Consider the following 18,193-nt stretch of genomic DNA (forward strand, 5'->3'; position numbering starts at 1 on the left):
GTAGTCAATGTCACTTAAATGTGTATGTAAAAAAAATTTTTGAAATGGCGTATCTTTGGCTATGTGTATTTTCACCAAAAAAAAAAAGGTTGAGAATTTAGAGGGTTAAAATGATGTTGGGTTGTTAAGCAATGTCATAAAACAGCATGTGTGTTACTGTTACATGAGAAACTATCTGTTCTGTAAGCCTTCACCTGAAGTACAATAAAATATTTAAAAAAAAAAAAAAAAAAGTTGAACTGGCAAAAACTGTGTGCAGGGTGGATTATCCAATAAGCAAGGTATGCAGAGGCTTACTTGTGCTTACTTACTAACCAGTAGTGAACAATTTCACGTGGGTTTCACTTTGATGTGGTATGGTGAAACCCATGTGAAATTGTTCACTACAGATTAGTAAGTAAGCACAAGTTAAACCATACTTACCTTGCTTATTGGATAATCTGTCCCTGGTTGTGTGACAGATATAACAACAACAGAAGAGTAGCTGCTGAGGTTGCTTATGTACAGCCAAAAACCTCATGGGATCTGGTTCCTTGATTTGGAGGTTTAGGGTCATGATTTCATAGGACATCCCAGTTAGTTGGCCTAATAACATGTTCAGAGCTTCTGTTCTACCACCTAGTTCACTGTGTAGTGCCTGGGGTCTTAAAAGCTTGCAAGTAGCCATCCAAGGCACAGCAACTGGTCTCTATTTGCCTGGAGCAGCAGAGAAAGAAGAGTCAGGAATAGGAGGAGGAAGTGGAATGTGTGGCTAACTGCCTCCATGAACAACTGCTTCCTTTGCCATGAGACCAGAAGAACTGGATGGTGCTCAGCAACCATTACTGAACTTTTTTTTTTCTCTTTTTAAAAATTTATTACTGTACTTTAGATGAAGGTTTACAGAACAAACCAGCATCTCATTAAACAATTAGTACACATACTGTTTTCTGACATTGGTTACCAACCCCACGACATGTCAACACTCTCCATTCTCGACCTTGGGTTCCCTATTACCAGCTTTCCTGTCCCCTCCTGCCTTCTAGTCCCTGCCCCTGGGCTGGTGTGCCCCTTTAGTCTCGTTTTGTTTTATGGGCCCCTCCAATCCCTGGCTGAAGGGTGAACCTCCCATTACTGAACATTTTGATCACAGATTCTATAGAAGAAACCTGATCAAAAAGGAGAAAATGCAGAACAGAATGTCAGATTCTCACGGAATCCAGAGCTTCTGGACTCATGAAGGCTGGATGAACCCCTGAAACTACTGCCCTGAGATAATCTTTAAACCAAAAATATCCACTGAAGTTTTCTTAAAACTAAACAACAGATTAGCTTAACTAGTAAAGAATGCCTGCCCTGATGATTGTGCTCTTTCAAGATCTAGCTACATGAGATCAAACTGACAACAGAAACTTGACAGATAAGATAGGAATCTTAGGGGGCAGTGAGTTTACGTTAATGGGGGAGGAACAACTCAGGAAAGGAGGGTGACAATGGGTGCACAACTCGAACATAATAATCAATGTCACTGAACTGTACATATAGAAACGTTGAATTGGTGTAAGTTTTGCTGTGTATATTCTCAACAACAACAAAACAAATAAAATTTAAAAATAAATAAAGTAGATGGCAGGAAATTGGAAAAAAAAAAAAAAAAAAAGCAGCAGCAGCCCTGGTCTACAAGACCTACAGCAGTGGTTCTCAAGGGGGTGGGGTTGTAACAATTTTGCCCCCACCCCAGGACATTTGGTAATGTCTAGAGACATCTTTTGTTGTCACAACTGGTGGGGGATTGCTACTAGTATCTAGTGGGTAGAGGCCAGAAGTGCTGTCAGACACTCTACATTATACAGGACAGCGCCACACAACAAAGAATTATCCAGCCCAAAACGTCATCAGAGGTTGAAAAAACCCTTACTGAGAGGAAAAACAGTTTTGTCCAATTCTATATACACCTCTGGCTGTAAAAGAATAGTTAGAAATAAAAATATCAGAAGTTCATATTGTCCTTTTTGTTAGAATTAAATATTCATATTTAATTCCTACTTTTACTGGTGAAAAAAAAAGCTATATTCTATAACTCTACTTTATAGGAAAACAACATGAAGTCACTTAAGTCAACACAGGAGGAGTAATAATACCATGTATCCCCAAAATGGAAAAAAAAATTTAAATTTTAGTCACAGAGAAGGCACATTAAAAATTACCTTTTCTATCCTGTTGTTATTATAAAACTATACCTATGCTATCCTGGGGAGATTTCTAAAGAAATAAATTCTAAACTTCTTTCAAAAACTATCCCAGTATTTAACAACTCTCATTGTTAGGACATGCCTATCTAATATTAAACTTAAAATATCATCTGAAATAATTGAATTCCAATTCTTACAGGAGAAGAATAATGCTATTAGAAGAAAAATGTACGGAAATTACTAAAAATTCATTATCCTAACTATAAACAATTACTTGCTAGATCTAATTTGTAGATGATAGTTTGAAAAAAGCAAAACCCTATTCTGATAAATTCTGAAAAGCGTTTCATAGTTCAATCAATAGGCTGCATTCATAAACTCAGGTACATCTGCGAAGTATCAGGAGATACACAGATGAATAAATCTCTAACTCCCAGGTGTTCACAGTCTAGCTTATTAAAGCATATTTAGTATTTGCAAGCAAATCAAAATAATTTTAACTTCAAATTTAATTGTGCAAAAAGTTTATCTAAGGACATGAGGCACCTAGAGACTCCTCTGGATGTAATCATAACAAAAGTAGAGGTGACAGCCACTATGTGTGTACTTGTGTTACCTTCGGAAAATGTTAATGAAAACGACTAAACAGGAGAAGAAAGAAAACTTTCACAGCTCTCATCTTCTATCAAATAATTATTTTATTTTCCTTTGAAACAGAACTCAGCCACTACGCATACTAAAAAATAATGTTTCAACCATTTAAAATGTCACACTGCTAAGAGATATAACTAATGGCTACCTAATTCCCATAAATCATCATTCCAAATCACAATTAGGTCGCAACTGAAAGGGTTTGTATTATCTTAACGTACTAGTTAATTTTCTACACTTTAATACAGACAAAAGTACCTCCCTAGCCACCTTCCACAGCTTCATGACCTTCCATTAGTCAAACAGGTATGGCTGCTGGCTGACTAGACATTCTCTTTTCCTGGGAATTGGCTCACAGAAAACCATAAGGAAGAGTTATTATTAAGAATCTAGAATGAATATAAAGACAATAAATGCCAATATAAAAGTAATTATCATTGAAAGAAACTAAAAAACATCTACTACCTCTCTCTCGTTTTAAAGAATGTCTGGAGACATTTTTTGTGGTCACAATTGGTGGTGAGGGGTTTGCTACTAGGATCAGCAAAGTTATCAGTATTTCTTCAGCAAGGTCAAGAAATCTGCCAGAGGAAACAGCAAGTTCGCTGAAGGTCTCCTGACTCCCAGACAGTACTCAACACTGAAAGGCATTTATGCACAACAGCATATTAACATTTAGGAGCAAGTGTGCAATTCCATCAACCAGTCAGCATCACTTTGTTCTTCAAGATGATCACTTACTAAGAGCAAGCAGAATTTTAGAGCTGGAAAGGGGAGCTTTTAATGATATCTCAACTTACAGATGAGAGAACTAATATCCAGAGAGATATTACTGTTCCATTCTTCGTTCCACAAACGTTTACTCAGCTGCTACAATCAATCAGGTCTTGGAAATACAAACAGGACAAGATCCCAGTTCTTAAGGAGCTCCCGTGGGACCATGAGAAAAGAAAAGATAGAAATGATCATTAAAAGAGAAGTAGTCACTAAGTAGAGTGGGGCAAGAAAGGAAGAAGCAATCAGCTCAGACTGTTTGGTTTTAACACTGAACACTATGCAGAGGGTTGTATACACCATTTAATGATTGGTTACAACGTTTTATATTAAAACATGTAAAGATCTGCATTCAAAAGAGTTCCAGTTTCACCAAAAGGTGGAGGACTACCATTTTCTAGAGTGTCAGGCACTGTGCCTGGCATCTTACATATCTTTAATCCTGAAAAAGATTCTGAGAGGTATGCAGTACTAACTCCATTTTTCAAAAAAGGAAATCAGCAGCAGCCTGTCCAAGTCACGATATACCAGAGCCATAATTTGAACCTAGGTTTGTCTGGCTCCCAGACCACAATCCTCTCTTTCTGTTAAACTATGACTGCCTCTGCACAGAGTCTTTTCTTTATTTGAATCACCCTCCACGTTACGTATTTCTGTTCAGTCTACTTTAAGCAACACACTTAGGTTAAAATCTCCTCTTGCAATAAATAGTTCTAGTCTTCAAAGTTATTACTTCCTAGAATCAGGAATCATAGTTTAAAAACCTTAACAAAGGAAAGACAAGAAAATGTTCTTCTCATACCCAAACACTGTTTCCTCATTTTAAGGAACTCACTCATAAAAACTGAAATACTGATGTAGTGAACTTCTGCTTTCATCTCCTGGTTAAAGGATTCTTACCAACCTTTTCTATTCCAAGCCTTAGCGACCCTACAGGACAGAGAATTGCCCCATACGGTTCCAAAGCTGTAATCTTTACAGAAGCAGATTGCCACATCTTTCTCCCATGGAGCAGCTGGGGGTTCGAACTGCCAACCTTTTGTTAGCAGCCAAGTGCTTAAGGACCACGCCACCAGGGCTCCTTAAATAAACTTTTAATGACTGGGTAACAGTTCATCATTATAATGTCCCCTCATTTATTTAACTAGTGCTTTATTACCTGGTATTTGGATCGCTTCCTGTTCTCAATATTATATATAGCACTGCATAAAAAATTTATTTCAGAATATTTTCTGATAGCATTCTAGAAGAGGAATCTATAGGGTTGCTATGAGTTGGAACCGACTCAACGGCAATGGGTGGGCAACCTTTTCTATGTTTAGATCACACCATATGTGCTTCATAAATGGTAGTATTTTTCTTTGAGGTATTGAGAGGACTGACTCTAAAACTTTTTAGGCTTTTGAAATTTAAAGAAATCTAAGCATTTCTTTTGTTGTTTCTATTTCTGCCTAACACATCTTGACATACTGTAGGCTGTCTATCTAGTGCTATCTCAGTTATTGTTAGTCATCCATTGCTGCTATAACAGAAATACTACAAGTGAGTGACTTTAACAAACAGAAATTTATTTTCTCACAGATTAGGGGGCTAGAAGTCTGAATTCAGGGTGTCAGCTCTAGGAGAAAGTTTTCTGTCTGTTGACTTCAGAGGAAGGTCCTTGACTCATTATTAAGCTTCTGCTCCTGAGTGATCTTCATGTGGCATGGCATATCTCTTCCCCCATCTCTGCTTCCTTCTCTTGCTTGTTTAATCTTTTATATCTCAAAACAGACTGACTCAAGATATACCCTAATCTTGCCTCATTAACATAATAAACATAACCTAATCCTCATTGGAGCCCTGGTGGTGCCATGGTTAAGAGCTCGGCTGCTAACCAAAAGGTTGGCAGTTTGAATCCACCAGCTGCTCCTTGGAAACACTATGGGGGCAGTTCCGTTCTGTCCTATAGGGTCGCTATCAGTTGGAATTGACTCTATGGCAGTGGGTTTGGGTTTTTGATAATCCTCACTGACATAACCTAATCCTGCCTCATTAACATAACAAACACAACCCATTCACAAATGGGATTACAACCACAGACAGAAGTTAGGAGTCACAAAACATTTTTGGGGGACACAATTCAATCCATAACATTCCACCCTTTAGCCCCCCAAAATTCATGTTCTTGTCATATGTAAAACACATTCACCCCATCGCATCATCCCAAAAGTCTTAAATCAACTCCAAGTCCAAAGTCTCATCCTCTGAATCATCTGAATCCAATCTGGGTGAGACGTTAGGTGTATTCCATCCTGGGGCAAAATTCCTCTTCATCTGGGAACCTGGGAAATCTAGACTACAAATTATGTGTTTCCAAAGTATAATGGCAGAACGGGCACAAAGTAGACATTTCCATTACAAATGGGAGAAATTGTAGGGAAAGAAGGGATAAGAGGCATCAAGCAAATCCAAAACCCAACAGAACAAATTATATTACCTCTCAAAGCTCTCTAAGAAGTTAATGAATTTAGGATGAAAAGATTAATCCAGCAGCCAGAAGGCAGCTGCCTAGTATTCTACAGCAAACACATTTCATCTTCGGGCACAAGGAAAGATTTTCAAATGCTGGAGACAGGGCGGCGGTGTGTGCGTGGGGTGGGGGGGTGGTGGTGATCAAGTCTCAACCTCTAGTATTAAACCCCCCCACCCAAAAAACCCATACTTCCCTGTGAATAAAGTAACAAAGCAGGAAACCCAACTGCTAGCACGAAAGGAAAGCCCTGCTGGATAACAACAGCATCTTTCATTGAAAAAGTTGTATAGAAATATATACTAAGCCACTTAGCTGTCTCCAGTGATGCAGGTCATGGGACAAAAAGTAGAGTGCACTTTTCTCTGCATTTAATTCTCCAGAAGAAAAAAATTAACCACGCTCCCCAACAAGGTTTTGGGTGCCAGCCGTTCCCTCGCGGCTCCTGGGCACCGAGGTGTCGCCGTCCAGGCCGGCCCCGCGCACCCCGGGCCGCCCCGCGCAGAGGGCGAGTGCCCGGACGCGCCCCTCCCACGGCCCAGGCTCACCTCCCGGCGCGCCGTCCCGACTCCAGCACCCCGCGACGAGCAGAAAAAGGAGGAGGAAGCGCAGCGGGAGAATCCCGGGACCGAGGACTGAGGACCCAGACCCCGGCAGCGACTCTACAGGCGACCTCCGCGCTGCCATCGCCCCAAACCCACATGCGCCTCACGACGGACGCCCGGGGAGCGCGGGTTCTTGGGAGGTGGAGCGGGGGGGGGGGATGTGCGTCGAAGTAGAGGGAGAGAAGACGCTGCCGAGAGGTGGGCTCAGCTTGCGCCGTAGTAGCCCCTACCGCCCCGCGACCGGCACCTCAGCCTCGCGGCTTTGGGCAGGCTCGTGACACTTACGACGCTTCGCTCCGCCCCTCCCAGCCGTGTTCTCGCTGGCCCTGCCCCATCTATTTATAACCCCGCCCACGTCCCACCCAGTTCTTCCCCGGCCCCGCCTCGTCTGCTCCAAGCCCCACCTTTCCCACCCTTGGCCCCGCCTCGCCACTCTGGCTCCGCCCCCAGACTTTACACTTGGCGCGAGCGACCCCGAAGCCACAGTCCCAGGAAGGAAAAGACCCAAGGCGGGAGCGTCCTTTGTCTAACCTCCGGCGACTTTGGGCGAGTCACTGCATACCTAGGGACCTATACCTAGAATGTTGTGTGTCGTTCAGTTCATTCTGACTCATAGCGACCCTATCTGACAGAGTAGAACTGCCCCATAGGGTTTCCTAGGCTGTAATCTTGTATGGAATCAGATTGCCAGGTCTTTTCTCCCGGCGGGGAGTTTTGAGCCGCTCACCTTTCGGTAAGCAGCTGAGTGCTTAACAATTGCCACCGGGGCTCTACCGTTAAGTAATATTTATTATGTGCTCGGAACCAAGACAGCAGACAGAACCAGTAAACATAAGAACCAAAACCCCGTTGCCGTCCAGCCGATTCTGACTCATAGCGACTCCATAGGACAGCGTAGAACTGTTCCATAAGGTTTCCAAGGAGCGGCTGGTGGATTGAACTGCCGATCTTTTGGTTAACAGCCGAGCTCTTGACCATTACACTACCAGGGCAACACAGATAAAGTACTTATAATTCCGAGTTGTGATAAGAACTGAGAGGGAAACAAGCTGGAGGCCAGGACAAAATAACAGGTGGTGGGAGGGGGCCTGCCCTCGGCTCCAGGCTGCAGCGCTCTCCACTTGGCCCCCTACCCACTAAATTCTTCTTGGCGAGGAAGGCATCAGTCTCAGCCTGCCCTGCCCGTCTGTCTCAGAGGGCTGTTGAGGGGGAGAAACCAAACCAAGCCCACTGCTCTCCAGTCGGGTGTCAATTATAGGACAGAGTGGAACTGCCCCATAGGGCTTCCAAGGATGGTGGATTCAAACTGCCAGCTTTCTGGTTAGCAGCCCTAGCTCTTAACCACTAACCACCAGGGTTCCCGCTGGGAAAAGGGAGGGCAAATCATCCCTATGAGGAGACCTGTGTTCTGACCAGAGTGGTGACCCTGGGTGAGTCACCCTCCCTCTCTGGCCCTGTTTCCTCATCCTTTAAACGAACGGATAAACTAGAGGGTGCAGAAGGTCCAGCTCTGACGCTCATTCTGCAGCTGAAGCCGTCCACAGAAATGATAGGCAACTGCCTCAAGCTTGGCCCTCTGTGTTGCCATCAATTAATGTTTGTAAATATTAGTGACTCCTTCAGCCACAGACATATAGCAACTCCAATGGTGATTAATGTTGACTGCTAGAATCTCGTCTCAGATCCCTCTAGGCCCTATATTTCATCCCATCTGTTCATAATTGATTAGAAAGCTTCATTTGGTGGAAGAGATTCAGGCAAATTATCCTTAAATTTCAGTGGCAGAGGATGTTGATGATGTCTCCCACAAAGCTTTATGGAGCTGACACCTCTAAGACTCATTTTGTATAGGGATTTCACACCAAGCTCCAGACCTGGTGGATCTGTTTAAAAATCAAATCTGGTTGCAAAAGATCTGGACAAAAAAATTCAGTTAAGACTTTTTTCCTACATCTAAACACAATCAGGAAAATGGACATAATATCTAATGAAGCCAGTCTGCTTAAACTGGAGTTGAAGGGGCCTCGCAAGAAAAGAGATGCATAAGATGATACCTAGGTTAGTAATTAATTACACCACTTCTGCATAGGAATAAAAGAGTAGTACTTATGGTTCCTTTATTGCAAATTTATATTTTGCTCTAAAGAATTTATGCAATTCATCCCAACAGGGTTTGGAGAAAGCAAAGTGTTATTCCACTTGTATAGCCAGTGGATTTGAAACAGAGTGGTTAAATAACCGTTGAAGGTCACGGTACCTGTCAGTGGCAAAACTAGAATTAAATGGTTGTTAGCTCAGCCATAGCAAGCGTAATTGGAGTATTTTATCAACAACCATGGGAACAACGGTTATTTCCGTAATCCATGAAAAAACACTATTGGCTGTTGTTCTTTTTAAGTGAAAGGCAAAGCATGTAATTTGTTGAGCACTTTAAAATCCAAGCAAATAATCATAGAATATAATGTATGCATCTTGGCAAGATTTTTCTAGAACAATATGCAAATTATTCATGGTTGCTGGCTGTGGTGGCTGCACCTGACTCTAATAACAGGAATCTTCACACTGCTAGGAGACACTGGCTGATCAAATGACAATGAAACGGCTGTTGTTGCTGGAGTGAGTCATCACCTACAAAAAAAAAAGAAAAAAAATAATCCTCTAAAGAAGCATCTGGTCTACCAACTTTCTGAGATTTAACCAAAGGGTGTCATAGAGTCTTCACAGTGCACTTGCATCCCAGAGACCACGTTTTCCTCTGAAGACTGTGGAACTCTTATTACACTTGTCTGTCTTTGCTCATCCTGCTTCTTTTACCCTTCTCTGAATATCGAAATCCATCCTTTCTTCAAGGCCCACCCCCAGTGCCACTTGCCCCATAGTCCCTCCACTGGCCACAGCCATCTCTCTTCTCTCATCTCCCAGAACTCCTTAGCTTTATTTCTCTCACAGCACTTATCACTCTCCATCTTTCTATTTCTCTATAAATCTGATGTTCTCTACTAGATTATGAGCTCAGACGCCTCAGGTTTACGTCTTATTTATCTTTATAATACCCACTAGCCAGTGGATATTATGCCTTGTCATATAAAGTAGGGTTGAATAATTATCCTATTAGTTAATCTGGCTACGTCGTGGGAGAACATAGTAAATTAAGCACATTCAATATACTAACTCATTTAATCTCAAGTAATATTATAAAGGAGGTACTTTTCATTACTTTTTTTTATTTTGGTCACTCCTCAGTTCTCTTGGCAGATTCCTCTTCTTCTACCCAGCCTCTGCATGTTGGAATTCCACAGGCTCAAAGCTGAGACTTGTTCTCTTTTCTCTGTATACTCCCTCCCAGGTGATCTTATCCGTTTCCCTGACTTCCCAACCCTCCCCCCAGCCAATATACCATCCATATACTGATAATGACCACATTCATATTCCAGGTGCTGAACTCATCTCTGAGTTCTGGTATATTCAGCTGTTTACTTGACACCCTCATCACTTAAATGTCTCACTTAATATATCCTAAATTGTTTTGTCCTCTTAGTCTTTCCGTCTCAATCAATGGCACCACCATTCAACGAATTACTCAAGCTAAAAACCTGTGAATCATCCTTCGTTTCTTCCTCTGCTTCACCCACCAAGTCTAATTCAACCTTAGGAACTATTTACCTTGAATTTATCTTGAATCCATACCCTACTCCTCTTCTTCACTCCTGCTACTATAGTCAAATCCACACTCACTTCTAGCTTAGACTCCTGCAACAACCTCTCAGCTGGGTCTCGTTCCCTACACCCTCCAACACGTTCTGCAGACCACAGCATGAGTGATCATCTTAAAACATAAACCAAATCCCAAGTCCTCGCTATGATATGCCCCTCCCCCTTGCACATTAAGCTCCAGCTGCACTGGCCCCTTTCAGTCCCCAGAACCACCAAGCACATCCTGCCCAGCGGCCCTCACATATGCTGTTCCCTCTGCCTGGACTATCCTTTCCCCACCCCTCTTCTTCCCCTGCTTTCCTAACTAAGTCCTACTCCTCCTTCAGGACTGTACTTATTTGTTATCTCTTAACAGCAACCTTCCCAACCCACCTTAGCTAATTTGGCCCCTCCGTTCCCTCTGCCTGTACTCTCTATCACTCCCCCCGTTCCCTCCCTTCACCACATTTCTCACGATTTGTAATTGCATATTCTTTCTGTAGTGTGTCTGATTCCCCCTATAGATAAGCTCCAGAAGGGCAGTAGCTGTTTGTTGTGTTCATCGCTATAGGCCCTGCATACTGAGCATGTGCAGTACATGCTCCAAATGTTTGTTGGATGAATAAATGAAAGTTAAGTAGTTTGCCAGAGCCCTGGTGGCACAGTGGTTAAGAGCTTGGCTGCTATCCAAAAGGTCGGCAGTTTAAATCCACCAGCTGCTCCTTGGAAACTCTGTGGGGTAGTTCTCCTCTGTCCTGTAGGGTTGCTGAGTTGGAATTGATCTGATGGCAATGAGTAAGTAGTTTGCCCAAGATCTCAGAGCTAGTGAGCTAGAAACTGGTGAGCAGTGGTTTAAACCCAGGTGGCCTGACTTCAAAGACTTAACTGTTTGCTAAACTAAACTTCATCTCTCTTTTTAAATCCCATTCCTAATCTTTAAAGTGGCACTGTGATACTCGGCTTGCAAAAGAGAATAATCGTAAAGAGCTTAGTGCAGTGCGTAAGTTCAGTAGATGGCAGCTAATATTATTTGTGTGGCAATTATTCTCTGGTGTGCTTCTGCACTTACAAACCTCAAGCAAAGGGCAGTTGGTGCTTTGGAGTTAAAAGAGGCTGCATGGGAAGGAAATAAGGAGGCCGAATAAATAACAGGAGTCAAAAATAACCGTTGTCATCTGTGAGTGGTGTGGCTAATGAGTCATCTTTTATATCGATGTTGTGGTTGACTTTTCTTTTTTATAATGGGGTCAACTTGAGCTAAATTCAGAGCTGGGCAGATTCTCCGAAACTTCCATTCAGCACTTCCATTATGGCTTGGTGATAAATTCTGCTGTGAGCCTTTAAGATGAAAGCCAAACTGAAAAGTTAATTAAAGATTAAAATGGATGCTATCAATTTCACTGCTGAAATTAAATGCATTTTCACAGATTAAAGGAAAAAAGCAAGTATTGATAGGATATTAAAATTCAATCCTTCAAAAAAAAGATATAAAAATAAAAGGTCCCTTTCAAGAGCTATTTCAATGGCCTCCATCAAAATGTAAAAGGGCAGACATTTTAATATAGAGAGCTTTAAGGAAGAAAATTAATTGGCCGTATTCTTATGAGTTTGTAATAACTGTATAGTAGTGCATAAAATCAAATGTCACAAAAATATAAGCCATATATAAAACTGAGCTGTCCCAATAGAATTTAATAGTAACATACATATGCTGCAATGTCACAGACCCAATTACCAACCAGAAATGGCAACTCAGCTACAAAACAGAATAAGTTATAATGTATCCTAGACAAATAACAGCTCTTGTTATAAATGAAGATATTGTTTTCCACAAGAAAATAGAATATCCCCATATCCCCTAAATGTCAAAAGCTTTTAAATCTGGAAGTGATGAATCACATCATGAAAGAATTTTTCTTGTAAGACAAATATGGATTTCTGTAGACAAATTCCTTCAGCAGATTTGTAGTCATTTAATATATAAAAGTTCAACGTTTGTATATTAAGTAAGCATAACTTATCAGGAATACATAGATATTCATGTAGATTAAGTGACTTGTTCTCCATAAATTATTTGCAATTGTAAATTTAAGAAAGAAATTATGCCCTTATTTTAATGTCTACAAGACACAATTGCAAATATTCAATTCTGTGCAAAAGATAGAATTTAAATATTCTTTCTAAATGTACAGCCTATATCTCCCTTAGGCTTTCTGTTTTGGACATGTAAGGCACACTACTACATGTACCAAAAATGAATCCAAAGGACAAGTTACACTGCAGTTATAGGCAAAAAATGCTCCATAAATTTGTGGCTATACACCAAGATAACTGTCATCTTAGAACTTAATTGTGATTGCCAGTTACATTATTTCCACTTAAATCAAGTGATATTATGAAATTCTAATCTTGAAGAGCACAGACATTTTTCAAAATTAAATATATTTTATTTCCATTTGTAATTTGTAATCTGTTCTATAACATTTTTAGAGAAGTAAGGATAAAATAAAACCAAAATAGAGCTGTTTCTCTAATAAGGTTGGGAATCTCTGCTCTAATTATCTACTCCTCTAATTTATTTAGCAACAGTTCACTTTCTCATCTTGCTTCATTTCCGGTGGAACACTAATTGTTGTCAAGATTTCTATATGGATGAGAAGCAAGACCAAATGAGCAACCTCTTAGCAATACAAAACGTTCCCTTTGAAGGTCAGGGTAATGTATGACACTTATTGTTCAGAGAATTGATTATCTTTAATCTAACTCTAAGCCACCTGATCCAAATCTCTCAAAATTGGAAATCATTTGATTATTCCCAGTCCCTCAGCTGTCTCATACCAGAAACAACCTTCCCTTGCTCTTCTATAACATGCCTGATTAATTTTAGGTGTTCTCAATTTTCTACAAAGCAAAGAATACTTGAGGTCACCTGTATGGCAAGAGATAAATATATTTTTTATTTTATTGTAAAAATATATACAACAAAAAATTTTCCATTTTAACCATTTTTAAGTGTATAATTGGGTAACATTAATTACACCCACCATGTTGTGTAACCATCACCATTATCTATTTCCAAAGGTTTTTCATCATCCCAAACAGAAACTCAGTACCTCTTAAGCAATAATTCCCATTTCCCCCTCCCCCCACCCCCTGCTAACCACTAATAAACTTTTGTCTCTATGCCTTTGCTTATTCTAGATATTTCATATAAAGTGAGATCATAAAATATTTGTCCCTTTGGGTCTGACTTGTTTTATTTAGCATAATGTTTTCAAGGTTAATTCTTATAGTAGCATGTATCAGAACTTCATTTCTCTTTATGGCTGAATAATATTCCATTGTATGTATGTATCACATCTTGTTTATCCATTCATCTGTTGATGGGCATTTAGGTTATTTCCACCTTTTAGCTGTTACGAATAATGCTGCAATGAACACTGGTGTAAAAGTATCTTTTAGAGGGAAAAGAATATTTTGATCCTTAATTATATCTGATCTTTTCAGGCATTAGTTACCCAGAGTTGAAACTGGAGAAGAATATTGAATATACTACGGACTCCCAGAGGATCGAACAAATCTGTCTTGGAAAAAATACAGCCAGAATGCTCCTTAGAGGCAAGGATGGTGAGATGTCATCTTGCTTACTTTGGACTGTTATCAGGAAGGACCAGTCCTGGAGAAGGACATCATACTTGGTAAAGTAGAGGATCAGCAAAAAAGAGGAAGACCCTCAATTAGATGGATTGACAGAGTGGCTGCAACAATGGGCTCAAACATGCCTACTATTGTGAGGATGGCACAGGACCGAGCAACTTTTTGTGCTGTTATACATAGGGTCGCTATGAGTTAGAATTAACTCGACAACACCTAGCAACAACAGTATTAACACTCTCTATATGACAATAACTTTTTAAGAACTTCTCTATAGATAGAATTAGAGCAACGATTCAGTCCTTTCTCCAACATGGTTGATCCAAATTTGGTTTTTATTTTAGAAAGTCTCTTTTAGCTTTACAACTCATTTTTGGTTATGTCATTTAAAGTTTGAGGATCAATGTTAAATTCAAGACATTTTTTATCAAGAGGAAAACTAGGCGTTAATAAGAACTGAACCCTCAAATTATAATTTTACAAATCTGAGGATTGGAAGAATTTGCCGTAGACTAGCTTCTGACTCCATACATTTCAAGCTTTGTTTCTTTTCTACTATCAACAAACTTCCCATGCTAGACACCATAGGAAATGTTGTCCTTGTGGTGATACAACTTCTGTTCCTATACCTTCCTGTCATGATGCCTGGTGAGTTGACACAATCAGAGGTAGGAAATTTCCTGAAACCCGTTTCTAAATACTGTACATGGAAATTACTGCAAATAAATAATATTCTGTTACACCCACAATCATTCCAATACTTCCCAACAGCAGGGGAAGTTTGTGTGGAAACATACAGTAGTATTTATCAATTGCAGTTAAGATAGCTTATGTTTGCAAATTTTACAAAAACATGAGCATAAGAACACATGGTAAAGGTACCCTCCCAGGGCCTTCCTTGGAAGGACTGTGCAAGTGAAGGGCCCTGAAGCTTCAGCTTCTTAAGCTTCACAGTAAACGTGAAATTCTCTGATGGGAAGCCAATGAAATGTTAAAATCTATTCTCTAATTTACCTATTAAAAAGATCACACTAGCAGTTAAGTGAAGAATGGATTGGAAGGGGCAAATATGGGAGGCTGTAATAGAAGTCCGGGCAAGAGAAGATAGTAGCGGCTTGTACTGGAATGGTGGCACTGGAGCTGTGGGACAGCGTAAGTCACTTACCTTTTCTGAGCTTTGGTTTTCCCAACTACATAATAGAAAGATTGCTTGTAAGGCACTGAGCACACAGTAGGCCTTCGATAACTGAGAGCTGTAATTACAATAACTGTTTTACAAGGTTGTTTTGAGAATTAGCTCTAAGGGACATAAAGATTGGCACTGTTTACTCAATAAGTGGTGGTTTCTGCTCTGTTGTGTAGAGAAACAGGGCTTTCTAAGACTGCAAAACGCTTTAGGAGAGCACTGAGAAGGAAAATACGTACTTTAAATTCTCCTTCCAGGCTATTTTTAAATAGCTTGCTATCCTTTTGCTGAAGGTCAGCAGTGTACTTATTCAGCATCTAAAGTGGGTTAGTGAGATAAGTTAAAGGTGACTTCCAAAGGGTAAGATATGGGTGATTTTTGTTTTATTGTGTATTTTCCAAAGTGATCATGTATTCTTTTTGTAACCAGGGCAAGTAAGTTATTATATTATTCAGGACTCAGAAGAGAAGTTACCCTGGATTCTCTCGTTCTGCATGATTCTGAATTTTTCAAAGAATGTTATTACATAAGGTTGTTGGGTACAGAATCAAAGACTTGACCTCTCCTAGTGTTAGATATAAAGGAACTTAGCGAAATGATTCTTCTTGCCAAGATGAAAAGAAATGAACAGCCTTTCCAACTGTGAGACCTACTTAAATAATAACTAACAAATTCATATATGTTTATTCAAATATTCAACCCATTTCCGAATTTCATTTGGCTGTCATAGGAGAAAATAGGAGCAAAATCTGTACAGCTAATATGAATGTACAGTATAAAGATGAATTAAAAATAAAAAAAGGTATGACCCAGTAATTCCACTCCTAGTTATACATACCCAAAAGAAACGAGAACATGTATCTACCCAAAAACCGTACACGAATATTCATAGCAGTATTATTCATAATAGTCAAAAAGTTAAAAAAAAAAATCCAAATGTCCATTAACTGGTAAAGGGATAAACAAAAGATGGTACACCCATACAAAAGAATATTATTTGGCAATAAAAAGAAATGAATTACTGATACATGCTACAACATGGATGGACCTTGAAAATATTATTTTAAGTGAAAGAAGCCAATCACAAAAGACCACATGTTGTATTGATTCCATTTATATTAAATGTCCAGAACAGACAAATCTAAATAAGATCAGTAGGTGGTGCAAACTGTTTGTGCTCCACTGCTAACCTAAAGTTTGGCGATTTTAACCCACCCAGTGGTACCGAAAAAGAAAAGAACTGCCAATCTGCTTCCATTAAGATTATAGCCAAGAAAACCCTATGGAGCAGTTCTACTCTGTAACACATGGCATCGCCATGAGTTGGAATCAACTCTAGGAAGACTAACAACAAAATAACAAAGACAGAAAGTAGATTAGTCGTTGGCTAAGGTTGGTAGGGATTTGGGGCGGGGGGCGGGGGGGGGTGATGGCTAAAATGCAACAGTGTTTCTTTTTGAGGTGACGAAAATATTTTAAAATAGATTACGGAAATGGTTGCACAGCCCTGTAAATATACTAAAGCCAATTAAGCGTACACTTTAAACGGGTGAATTGTATGGTAGGTGAATTATATCTCCACAAAGCTGTTAACCAAAAAAGTAAAAATAAAAATAAATGAATAAATAGATAAATCAAGAAAGGTAAATAACAATATCTTATTTAATTATGAGTTCACTAAAGAATGGACAATTCCCAAGTATGAACCATGGAGTTAAAACTGCATAATTAAATATTGCCTTTTAAAAGTATGGTAACAATTATATTTTTAAAATTATGTCTGATAAAGGTAATAAAAGCATGAAATTACTAGGATAATGCTACATATTTTGGCTTGGGGAATATCTTTCTACATATACTAACAGCAATAACTCTAAATGATTGATATATTTGCCTAGATAAGCATTAGAAAGAAAAAACTTCAGTGTATCAAGATTAAAAACAAAATAAAAATGGAAACAGGAAAATGTAATATAGATGACAGTTATCCTTAAAAGACCCCATAAATGAATTTTTTTTTTAAGTTAAATACTCTGATAGAAAATTGGGCAAAGGAGATGAACAGTGCACAAAAGAATACAAATGAAAAATATGCATATGTAATAGTACTGAGTCTCACTAGTAATTAAAGAAATACAAACAGTAATGAGATCTCATATTAGAAGGAAAAAAGGCTATTCAGCAGGTCGGATTAACCAGTAAGCAAGGCACACACAGGCATAATCGTGTTTACTTAGTATCTGTAGTGCACAATTTCACATGGGTTTCACCATATCAAACAGGTGAGATTGCGCACTACAAGTTAGTAAGTAAGCACAATTCAGCTCGTGCATACCTTGCTTGTTGGGTAATCTGTCCTTCCTATTCAGTGTTAGAGAATATGCTGGAAAACAAGCACTCTCATGCATGTCTAAAAATCCATTAAAATCGGTCACGGACCTGATTTCTATAGGACCGAATAGAACTGCCCTGTAGGTTCCCGACTCAACAGCACCTAACAACTAGAAGAACAACATAGGGTTTCCAGGCTGTAAACTTTACAGAAGCAGACTGCCACACTGAGCAGCTGGTGGGTTCGAACTGCTGACCTTAGTTCAGTTAGCAGCCAAGTGCTTTGACCACTACACCACCAGGGCTTCTTCATGCATGTCTGTTGTTGTTGTTAGGTGCCATTGGGTCGATTCCAATTCACAGCAGTCTTTCTCTTTTTTGATGACCCTCTACTTATCCAAGCATGATGTCCTTCTTCAGGGACTAGTCCCTCCTGATATCATGTCCAAAGAACTTGAGACAAAGTCTCGCCATCCTCACTTCTAAGGAGGATTCTGGCTGTACTTCTTCCAAGACAGATTTGTTCGTTCTTCTGGCAGTCCATGATATATTCAAAATTCTTTGCCAACACCATAATTCGAAGGCATCAGTTCTTCTTCAGTCTTCCTTATTCATT

The 18,193-nt window shown here is 39.7% G+C and overlaps 1 protein-coding gene across 1 annotated transcript in view; it reads right to left on the minus strand.

Annotated features, from left to right (window-relative positions):
* Window positions 1–6,772, minus strand: part of CHRNA5 (cholinergic receptor nicotinic alpha 5 subunit) — a 48,576-nt gene extending 41,804 nt beyond the window's left edge. The window contains exon 1 of the mRNA XM_023741660.1: window positions 6,657–6,772. The gene's annotated coding sequence lies outside the window, so the exon portion shown is untranslated. The remainder of the gene's footprint in view (window positions 1–6,656) is intronic.
* Window positions 6,773–18,193: the final 11,421 nt, after the last annotated feature.

This window comes from Trichechus manatus, unplaced genomic scaffold (assembly GCF_000243295.1).
Source record: "Trichechus manatus latirostris isolate Lorelei unplaced genomic scaffold, TriManLat1.0 scaffold00186, whole genome shotgun sequence".
Taxonomy (NCBI): Eukaryota; Metazoa; Chordata; class Mammalia; order Sirenia; family Trichechidae; genus Trichechus; species Trichechus manatus.